Consider the following 12,114-nt stretch of genomic DNA (forward strand, 5'->3'; position numbering starts at 1 on the left):
GGAGGTATCAAATGAAAAGAGTCTTATTTGCTTTTGATTGTTTTGTTTTTGTTTGTGTTTTTTTTTCATTTTTGTTTGTTTTTGTTTCTTGGTCGTGGTGGTGGTTGGTTTCTTTAAACCATATGTGCAGCTCTCACAGACATCAACAAAATCAAGTCTAATGAGGTCTTAAACCTGGTGAAACAGCTCTCCTCATTCTGTTCAATGAAAGTACCTGATTTATTTTGCTGGTCAGTTATCTCTTTTGCCCTTCTTGGAAGTGGATTGTGATCACAGAATCATAAAGTCTCTGGATGTCTCTAGTTCAAACAAGGTTGACTATAAGATCAAAGCAAGTGTCTCAGGGCTTTATTTAGTAATGTCTTGGAAACCTCCAAGAATGGAGGCTATACAATCTCTCTGAGCAACCTGTTAGCTACATGTTAGTAATATGAGAACAGGTAGGTCTCTATCTTAGTTTACACTGGAGGCTGTTCAGCAATCTCCAGTTATTATCCAAGAACAACAGTCGCACATTACTTTGCAACCAAGGCATGGATATAACATGAAGGCACAGTCTCAGCTCCATCCTTGAATTGCATTACAGTATAGAGGTGTAATGGAACACAAATCCTGTGCAAGACAGATTTGCCTTGAGAAAATATCTTCTCTCCTTTTGGGCTGAGGAGTAATGGGAGTTCAGACCATGGTTTAAATAAGGACAAAACTGATCTGAAGTAGAAAGTATAGATGTTAAATAAGTTTTAAGCTGAGTCTCACCTGTGATTTGAATCTACTCTTCAGTAATTGTGGTAAGAGTTTTTTACTCTAAGACACATCATAAATATGAACAGTGTTCAGGATTCTTCTGCTTAGTACTGCAAATTATGTTTATTTGAAAGCTTATTTCAGCAGTTAGTAGTGTGTGTTAAAATCTGCAAACATAATATTTATAAATATGTTCTCTCATTTTATGCATTTGTTTATTTATTTTATCTGTTTTAAATTTCCATAGAGAATCTATTTATTTTTAAGAGCCCTTTCCAGAGACTTGTTTAAGATTGTAGCAACTTTTGTGGTTGACTTACATCAGTTAAGTCAACCACATTCCATTACCAGCACATGACAATAGTGTAAGAGTATCATGGGTAATTATTAGTAGTTAAGTAATTTAATACTTCTTTGTACTTGTGCACTTAAAGATTTTTACATTCTCATACTGCCTGTATAGTCTGTATTTACAAGTCACCACAAGGGTGTGTGGAATTTCCTAAACTTTGAAATCTTGAAATCAGTATATGCCTTCCAGATGTAAAACTATACAGAGATAATGAAAAAGTGTAAAAATATCAACTGGATTGTGCAGAAAATTAAAATGTGAAGTTATTGTAGCACTAACGGAGCTGTGTTTGCTAGATTGAGACATCTGTTTCTATCTAAATATTCACACTTAGGTATATAAACAAAGAAAATAAAGATAGGGGCACTGAATGTAATGTCATATTTGCTTTGGATACACTGTAAAGACAGTGGATTACATATGAGAGAGCACATTGGGCTGAGGTCAGTCTGTATGTACAGAAACCTTTCATTTTATTTCTTAATGAGGAGATATAAGGGTAGGTGCTATTGTAAACTGTCAAATAACACATTCAAGCTTTGACTGTCCTCATCAGCTAATCAGTTGCCCCCTAAGAACTGTCCTTGCCTGTGTCACCAAATGTATAATCTTACCCAAAGTGATAGACTTGCCAATTACTTAAGGTCAATCTTCAAATGATTCAATTCCAGCTCACAGGAAGGGTTTAATCTCCTGTTACAGAAAATGCCTCAGGAACCTGGCTAGTAAATTGCCACATAAGTGTACAAACTTCAGCCACTTTTTTCATTCCCACATATGAACAATTATGTAACATTTAAAGAATTCATTCAGTCACATTTAAAATGAAAGACTGAGACCACACGGCAGGAGGGGGTGGGATGGGAGGAAGGAATGTGGGCCACTCCTTTCTATCTCAAGCAGCCAGTTACAAATGTACAAAGGGACCACAAACTGAAAGAAAAAAATAGTACTAAATTACCACATTTTCCATTGCCAGGATGTAAGAGATTATAAGAGGTTTAAGGCAGGGAAGGGTCAAGCAGCTCTCTGTCTATTCATGGCCTTTTTCATTCTTTCCTCCCCCATATTTGCAGGTAACTGCTCCACGCAGGAGTCTTCTAACCCATCTCTAATTAATACTTCATATAATCTTCTTGTAATACTGCTAATTGTTCACAAACAGGCGATTTAATCAACACTCTGCTAACAGGCAAAGCTTTATTCTCTCCACTATTTTGTGCTTTGACACAGGGAGAACTTAGACAACTATGTCCCAATTGCTTTGTTTCCATGTAATTTAACAGCAAGACATTATTTTCTCATAAGAGGTGCTTTGAATTTTTACTGCTAATGAATAAATTAACTAAAAAGGTTAATCTGCCTACATGTTTATGAAACATTATGCAAATTGCTCTCAGAAAGGTTTAATGGTAATTGAAAGCAATTGAAAACCATGGTACATTTCACTCAATTTTAACTTTTTTTTTTTTTTAAGTATACAAATTGCACTCATTTAAAATTTTACAAATGTGTAGGGCAAGAGATTATTTTTTATAAATTTAAAGTAAAAGGTGTTTTCTTACAAATTTTCAGTTTGACAGATTTCCAACTTTATGGGGATTCAATTGAACTTGGGAAGGATGAGTGTGGTTTAATATTTTTATTACTATAAACCAATAATACTATTTTAATACACATTAAACCAATTGACAAAATATTTGTCACACCAGCTTTTTACAGAGAGGATTTAAGATCTACTATCCTCCCCAGAGTAATGTGGATTCATAAGAGCTGAATCTTGCTGCTGTGATGCACACACTAAACTCAAGTTTTATGCCTTGAATGAGATAGTAACCCTTTAGCACTGAAGTAAGTAGCTCAGTTTCCATAACTCTTAGAAAAGAAAGCTCCAAATTCTGCCTTTATTAATGTCCAGTAATGTCTCTTTGATTGAAAAATTAATGGAAATATGGGAAGGGAATGGAGAGACACTAAATAAATGGGGTAGAATTTGGTCCTATAGGTGTTTATAAAAGACACCCATGGTGTACAAACATTAGGTCTGTTCATAAGGATTTGCTTTCAAAAAGACCAGGGAAAAGAATGAGTCTTCAAACTGTGGCATGGAATAGCCCCAAGGCTTTGGAAATATTTATTTGCAGGCAAGTGACTAGTATTTATTTCATCACTGTGGGAATCACTCTTTAGGAAACATCTCAAAACTATCCGGATATTTTTTATGAGGGGATGACACACATTTCTAAAATACAGTAACAACATTACTTTGGAAATCAATGTTCAATTGGTATATCAGTTAAAATATTTTAGGCATCTATGTTTTAGCAAAAAGCTGGACTTTTTGTCTGCTTGTTTTTGTTTGTTGTTGTCATTGTTTGTTTGTTTTTGACATTTCTAAAAATGTAAAAAAATATTGTGAATAAATTATTTTTAAAATGTTACCAATCTTGTCTCATTAGTTTTTCATGAATCTTTGTCTTAATCTTCGGTGACTTTGAGAACATTTCCTTTTTTGATTTCATAATTTTTCTTTATTATAAACTTTCCTTTTTAGAACTTGGTGGGTAGAAGAAGGAAACACACACACACACACAGACACACACAAAAAAAGGATGAAAACCTGTAGTTTGTTGTGAACATATTCAGTGTTACATAAAGTATATTCATCTACTTAAAAATGCTTTTGAAAAATTTCAAGCAGCTCTGTTTGCAACTGTTTACTTCAGACATCTCTGCTGGGTGTTCTTTGAATACTTTCCTGAGTATTCAGGACACTATCTTATATTGCTTTTGGAAAGTAAAAATACCGTGTATCTGTGCTCACAGTGCATGTGATCTGTGCTGATTACCAGCAGATAGAACAGTCAGGGATTGTCTTCAGTTTAAGACCTCTCAACTTTGCAGTGGGAGTCAGCAGAGCCATTGAAGGTAGCACATTGTTGACAGGAGGAAATGGTTTCCCCATCCTTTACAAGTAGCCTTGTCTCAGCAGCTCCCTTCCTTCTTTCCTGCATTTCAGATCTTATTACAATGATATTGTCCTCATAAGTTTCAATGAAGGGCAGTATTGCTGAGGGACTTGAAGTATTGTCCTGGTTCCAGTTAGGACAGAGTTAATTTTTCCTCATAGTAGCTGGTAGGGTGCTATGTTTTGGATTAGGATGAGAAGAGCGCTGATAACATGCTGATGTTTTAATTGTTGCAGAGCAGTGTTTACACCAGGCCAAGGACTTTTCGGCTTCTCGCTCTGTCCTGCCAGCGAGCAGGCTAGGGGTGCAGCAGGAGCTGGGAGGGGACAGACCCAGGACAGCTGACCCAAACTGGCCAAAGGGGTATTCCATACCATCTGACGTCATGCTAAACAATATATAGGGGTGGCTGGCCGGGGTGGGGGGCCGGCTGCTCGGGAATAGGCTGGGCATCGGTCAGCGGGTGGTGAGCAATTGCATTGTGCATCACTTGTTTTCTTACACATTATTATTATTAATACTATTATCATTATCACTATTATTATTATTATTGTTATTATTATATTCCTGTCTTAATAAACTGTCTTTATCTCAACTCACAGGCTTCACTTTCCCGTTTCTCTCCCCCATCCCAGAGAGGGAGGGGGGAGGGTGAGTGAACGGCTGTGTGGTGTTTAGCTGCCAGCCGGGTTAAACCACAACAAGTATTTTCTGCCATTTCACTTCTAGAAGCTCCTACTAATTATCTTATGCACTTGAGATCTTGTCTCACTTTCTGCTAACATCTCAAATAAGTAATGGAGGTTTCCTAAACTCTTATTTTCTAAAATGTTTTTATCAACAAATAACCAGGAACATAAGAGTATTTTTGTTGCTGTTTAGAAAAATCACTATGGGTAATTCCTTCCAAATTTTAACAGTTGTTGGTGTTCTTGCTCCCACTTCCCCAACGTGTTGACTCTCATAGCCATATCTCTCTGACAGTGTTTTTCTGATGTCTCCCATAAACGTTTTCATGGATATTTTATATGCTTTGCTTCTTGTACTTGAGTAGGTTTTATAAATCACTGGTGTTTCTCTGGTTCTTTCCACTTCTAGATATAAACATAAATCTCCTATCCTTTAGCTTCTGCCAGGTGCTTTTGTTCTGCTTTTATAAATTTTACTATCCTTTTATCTGGTAATTCCAAAATGAGTTTGAGCACAGAAATCGGATAACAAAAAACGGATCAAAATATTTCAAAGGAGATAGCACTGCATTTAGTAATATTATCAATATTCCCATTTAATTGCCTGAATTTCCTCACCTGTTGCATAAAATTTTTACAGAGACAAGTGAACTGTGAACAACAGATTCAGGGAACAGATCCTTATTTGTAACTTGAAAAAAAAAAAAAAGTAGGTTCCTCCATTTCCCACACTGTATAGAGCTGATTTTTCTGTGAATATAAATTAGAGAAGACTTAGAGCTGCCCAGAGTCCTAACGAGTCCTAACATCTTGTTGTGGCAGGTGCTGAAGATTGCTGGCTTACTTCCCACTTTAGAAACTGCCACACACCTTATACAAGAAGACAGATGCAAAACCAGAGTGCCTGAGAATCAAGCTCCCTGTGAGTAAGTACCTAAAGGCTCTTTTTGATATGTAGGTCTTCACTTTTGGGGTAGGAATCACCACAGAATGTTTTTTCTCATAAAATTTACGGCAGTTTCTACTTCTGTCCATGTTAGAGAAATACCATATGAGAAAGCTTTCTTTCAACAATTCTTTTCCCAGAACTGTCTTGGAGCCAAGTGCTTACAGTTCCACAAAAATTGCAGAAAACAGCTGAGTATTGCCCTCTAGTTTTTTTTTTTTTTTTTTTTTTTTTTTTTTTTTTGAGGTGGGGGGGAGGGGGCAAGGGAGGAGGAGGATGGACAAAACCACAAAACAACAACAATGAAGTCTACTCTATTCTCTATTTTCTGCTTGCAGACCAGACAACTCTTCACTGAGCATAGAGGACCTTGCCACCTTTCCTCCTTTATATCTGTCTGGGGATCTAGCAGAAGAATATTCACCTGCTTTCAAATCATAAGCATGATTTGTGGTTTGTGGTTTATACTTCATCTTGTTGCAGTAAGTGCAATATACTGCCCTCTGTGCTGTCGCAACAGCCATTTGTAACGTTAGTCATTTCCGTAGCTGTGTAGCCCACAGAGCAGTTGAATGTTTTAAAAGCACTACTGCTCAGACCACAAGGATTGTTTTCCAGCCCATTACAGTGTTTGGCACACTTCAGAGGCAAGAGAGGACATGGCTACTTTCCACCTGAAGACCTGGGCAGAGGACCAGACCAACCCAGGGATTTCAGCTGGGGAGAAAGGAAAGGTCACAGACTCAGCTAGCTGTACTCAAAACATAGAATCAAGTAGTGAACTTATGACTGTCAAATGATGATTCTTCCTGAAATGTTTCTACTCCTGATAACAAGAGATACAGACATCAAACAAAAGCTGGTGGAGAATTTACTTATATAATCGTAAACAATCTGTACCCTGAAAGACTGAATAAATATGAACTGAAATATCAGACTTTCCCTCATCTCTTCAGATCTGACTTACGTCAGTCCTCAACCAGACCAGAACATAGGTTGGTTAGGACTACTTACTTCCAGTAAGTTATTTTCAAAAAATGAAGCTCTTTCTTATAACAATACTAATAGTAACAATAATAACAACAATATTTGTGTAAGCTAAAAAAAGTGATTTTTTTTTGTATTTTTTTTGTGATTCAAAAAATGTTGAGCATTCGAATGTTTTTCTTTCCCTTAACCCTGAAAAATCTTATACCAAGTAATGCTCAGGGGAAAATTTTTACCTGGTGTTATAATGAGAAGCCTAGCAGATTTAACACATTACTACAGTGTTTGCCTCAATTAAATTTCATTTCTGTGGTTATTGGATGCATTTCAGACAGCCTTGACCATCAGCCTCTTTTAAATTCACATTGCTCTCAAAGTAACCCAGGACAATATTATTGCAGAATGATTTAACAGTCTCCAGACAGAGCACATTAGCAAGACAGACAAAACTCTAGATATTTAAGTATGAATGATTTATATTTTTAAAGGGATTAGTGAAGTGATTTGAACAAAATAAGAACCAGCTATGATCCAAGTTTTGTTTCCAGGTTTGAAGTTGGTCAGATAACTTTCCAGTGTTTTATTCACTTTCTCACTGTTGTTTTATTCTCTCAGCAGTATATATACCCCACACAAGTCTCCTGATAACTTCAGTGGAATATTGCTTTAAAAAGATTGGTTATAAACTGAGTAGAAGTAAAAATGCCTTCCAAGGAGAACATCCATAAATATGTTGTGCACATAAATTAAATCTTTGTATACATTTTTCTCCTATTTGTAAATAATGGTCTCAATTCAAACACTAGTAGCAATACCAAAACCAAAACAAAATAAAACAAACAAAACCAAAAACAAACAAACAAAAACCCACAAAGCTTAAATACCTAAACCAGGAATTACATAGTAATACATGTAACTTGCTGTACAATACCCACTTCCCAGTTTCATTTAACTCCTGAAGGTCTGAACGATACCACACTAACGAGACAATTCTTTCATCCAGGCATGACTGGGCTCTAGAGAGCAGGTAGAATGACACCCGAATCCCTTAATTGTATGCGTAAACACAGGTCACAACTCTCTCACTGAATTTGGAGCAAACCAGTGCCTCACGGCTATTGCCAATGAATGCACGGGTGCTAGTGGCAGTGCCTGACTTTCATGTAGCAGTTTTATATCCACAGCCCTCTCAGTGAAGTGGTAAATTATTTTCCTCTCTGAGACCCCTCAGGGTAGTTATCTCCAGCCTTCCAGAAGAAGGTTGGGATATAGAATAAGTTCTGGTTTAGGTATCTAAGGGATCTGACTGAGTTTTCATTTCTGCTCTAAGACCTAAGCACAAAAATATAGATTAACTATTGCAGTGTTAGACATAATGGCAAACTTTTCCTTCATTCAGACCCAAGAGACAAACTGCTTGGACTGCATAGTGTTCAAAGTCTGGATCTACAGAACTGTATGGAACGGATTGATTGGATTGAATGGATCCCATATTCTTAGAAAAGCTTTTGATCTTGCCTGTGGCATTCAAGTCCTGAAAATGGAGCCAGCTTCTCTTCTACTCCATCCCTATAGCTGTTATTCTAGATTCAGCTTTCATAGACCTAAGGATATGGTCTGCAATAAAAAAACCAACCAACCAACCAAACAAACAAAAAAAAAAACAACCAAGCCTGGCATAGAGGTGTAACTCTTTGGATCATATTTTACAAATAAATATTGAATGGAACTTAACACTAGGATAAAGTAGGCACCTTCAAAAATCTGTATAAGTAAGTATTGCACAGTCAAAAACAATACAAGTAAATGAGGCTAGCAGCTGTGTACATGTGTAATCATGTAACAGCAAATTAAATGCAGACTGACATGTTATACCACAGTAAATTATTTTTGTTATTGATTTCAGTGGAGGTTTTGTCTGTTGACCTATATACGCTGTGTTGAATTTAGTCCGTAGAGATTAACAGCCATATAGGTTGATGTTGAATCAAGAGATCATATTACAAATGAACATCAAAGAATGATTTGCATTCCTGAACACTTAAACATTCAGCAACACATTATCAGTCTATTAAAAATAATATGAGTCAATGAAAATAAATTGGGAACTTCAGATTTCTGTTTTCCAGGAAGTCAGAATCCTGGAACACTGTCCTTCCCTGCTGAACTGCTCTTAACATGAATAAGCTTTAATTAATTAATGTATTTATTCAGTTATCATCCTTGATATTTAGTACAAAGGTAGGTAAAGGAAAAACAGAAGAATCCATCAGGTTGCAGATGAATTTTTTCAAAGATCAAGTTACATTCTGATCCTGATTTCTCTTGCACACTGCAGTAAAGTTGATAGGCATTACTTACTCCGGACTTTTGCTTAAGTGCAAGTGTGAAACTGACCTAAGCAAGGTAGCACCTACAAGGATGTTCCTTGCTATTTACTGTGCATTCCTTTCCTCTTCAGCATCTCCCTAATGTCTTTTACCTTACATTTTGGATATCGCATCCTAAGAGCAGAAGTCTTCACACATAGATCTGATAGAAAGTTGATACAATACAGAAATTAATAGTAATCTTAAATGTACGCTTCAAAAGAAATTCCTTTGACACATTTTACAGTGCTGTTCCTGTAATTGTAGAGTTTCAAAATAATTTTTCCAAGAGGAAAACTTAAATTATATTTGGAACAGCCATTCCAAAAGCCACTCAACGGAGTGTTATCTTCATTCTAATGATGGTTACCCAAGTATTAGTCTTGTAAGAAAGTTAATTCTCCTTCAGTTTGAATATCTTAGTTTCTTCTCCATAGCCCACTTGCATGAGTAGATTAGCATTTAAATAAAGGTATATAATATATAGGAAAGTAAGAAGAAACAGAAGAGGAAAAACATTAGGACTGCACAGCAATGCAACAACACCATATTCTAGTCTGCTTTACATTATAAGAGTACTCTGATGAACTGTCAATAGTTTTCTATCTGGGTCTAGAGCTTAACTGGCTTTCGGCTAATCCAGGATGAATGTAAATAATTTTTAATAAAATATGTGCAAAAGATAGAGTGGAAAACAACAAAAATGATGAGATTTTCATGGTCACAAAATAGTAAGTTATTTGATTTTTTTGGAATTCTAGACACAGAGCAATTCCATTCTCATTGTAGGATGTTGCCCTGCAGCATGTATTAGAGCTGTCACTCTGCTGTTTCACTTCTAGTGCATTACATATGTGTACAATATAGTTCTGCTCCCTGAGGTTACATTTTCCTCATTGTACAACCAACACCCCAAGGGCTAACACACACTATTGAAGAAGTATTATTTTGTCAGTTTTGCTACACAGAACTCTATCCAGCTATGTGATGAAAATCCTGGTTTACTGTCCTACTTGCGCATGTGTTTTCTCTCTGAAACAGATAATTTTAATATTTTTCAGTTTAAAAGGCTATTCCAAAGAAAGAACATGAAACTTCAGCTCTGAACAGCATTATCAAGTTGAATGGGAAAAAATAATAATAATAAAAAAAAGGTAGAAGGAAACAAAGATCAGTTGATTTTTTTTCTAATCTACAATGGGTATTGTCTGCATGATTGAGTGCTGCAGTCAACACTAGGAATGCTGACATCCAGATTCCTCATGTGGATGAGTTCAGTTCAGATGCGCAAATGTATCAGTTAAGAAGTATTTGACATAGCTGAAAACACTAAGATTAAGATTACGGACATCATGCCAAATTGATCTGAAAGGTTAGCTTGTGTTACATCACCAAGAGTAAGTCATAAAGAAAGTAAAAGGAACATGATGGAAGGCATCCATCTGTAAGGTGAAGGACATCAGCCATCTCATATGTTCAACTGCAATACAAGATAGAGGAAATGGTACAAGTCCAACAAAAAGTGCCATGAGATTTTCAGTATTTATGTACAGCATCTGTAATTCCATTAGCAACTTGACATGTAAGCTTTCGTATCAACCACAAGTTTGTTAAAAAAGTGTCTGGATCAGAAGGAAGAGGGGCTGAATTACATATTCATTTTTTTCAGACTTTAGAGTAGAGTCCAAGTATCCTAAACTGAGGCTGTTTTATTTATTTATTTATTTATTTTTTATCCAATTAAACTAACCTTTTAATAAAGAATCCTAAAATGATGTGTTGTATTGTGTATTGTATATTAGACATTACTATGGGAATTTTTTTCTTTTGAAAACCAGTTAAGTACAAAATAAGAAAGTTCAGGGATAACAGTCATTTTGGTCAGTGTTACTTCCTGTGGTTTCCACAAGGTTTTTTTTTTAAAAAAAAAAGGGAGGCTGGGGAGAGTCTGTAGCGTATGATTGCCTCATAAACACTCCTTAACTTTCTTTTACAGTAATGTAACTTAGAATCATGGAATAATAGAAATAGTTTGGGTTGGAAAGGACCTTAAAGATCATCTAATTCCAACCCCTCTTCCATGGGCAGGGACAACTTCCACTAGACAAGGTTTCCCAAAGCCCCATCCAACCTGGTCTTGAACAATTCCAGGGATGGAGCATCCACAGTAATACTCTGGGAAAACTGTTCCAGTGCCTGACCACCCTCATAGTCAAGAATTGCTTCCTTATATCTAATCTAAATCTACCCTCTTTCAGTTCAAAGCTGTTATGCCTTGTCCTATCACTCATGCCATTGTAAAATGTCCCTCTGCAGATTTCTTTTATCCCCCCTTTAAGTACTGGAAGGCTGCTATGAGTTGTCCCTGGAGCCTTCTCCAGGCTGGACAACCCCAACTCCCTTACCTTGTCTTCATAGGAGAGGTGCTCCAGCCCTCTGATCATTCTTATGGTCCTCCTCTGGACTTGCTCCAACAGGTCCATTTCCCTCTTGTTCTGGGGGCCCCAGAGATGAACAGAGTACTTTGGGTGGGGTCTCAAGAGAGCAGAGTAGATGGGGAGAATTACCTTCCTCAACCTGCTGGCCACGCTTCTTTTGATGCAGTACAGGATATGGCTGGCATTCTGAGCTGCAAGCGCACATTGTCTGCTGATGTTGAGCTTCTCATTGACCAACATTTGCAAGTCCTTCTCCTCAGGGCTGCTCTCAATCCATTCTCTGCCCAGCCTCCATCTGTGTTTGGGATTGCCTGGGACTCATGTTTGCCCTTGTTGAATGTTATGCGTTTTTCATGGTCCCACCTCTCAAGCCTGTCAAGGTCTTTCTGGATAGCATCCATTCCCTGCAGCGTGTCAGCCTCACCATGCAGCTTAGCATCATTGGAAACTTTGCTGAGGTTTTACTCAATCCCACGGTCCATGTTGCCAATGCAGATGTTGAACAATATTGGTTCCAATACAGATCCGTGAGGGACACCACTTATCATTGGTCTCCACCTAGATATTGAACCATTGACTGCAACTCTTTGAGTGTGACCAACCAGTCAATTCCTTAT

The 12,114-nt window shown here is 37.0% G+C and overlaps 1 long non-coding RNA gene across 1 annotated transcript; it reads left to right on the plus strand.

Annotated features, from left to right (window-relative positions):
• The first annotated feature begins 4,508 nt into the window (after positions 1-4,508).
• On the plus strand, positions 4,509-10,834 carry LOC308195753. Its single transcript, XR_013951835.1, has 3 exons — positions 4,509-4,534; positions 5,580-5,683; positions 6,042-10,834. It is a non-coding gene; the product is annotated as an uncharacterized lncRNA (long non-coding RNA).
• The last annotated feature ends 1,280 nt before the right edge of the window (positions 10,835-12,114 follow it).

The sequence above is a fragment of the Anser brachyrhynchus genome (genome assembly GCF_964034855.1).
Source record: "Anser brachyrhynchus genome assembly, chromosome: 5".
Classification (NCBI taxonomy): Eukaryota; Metazoa; Chordata; class Aves; order Anseriformes; family Anatidae; genus Anser; species Anser brachyrhynchus.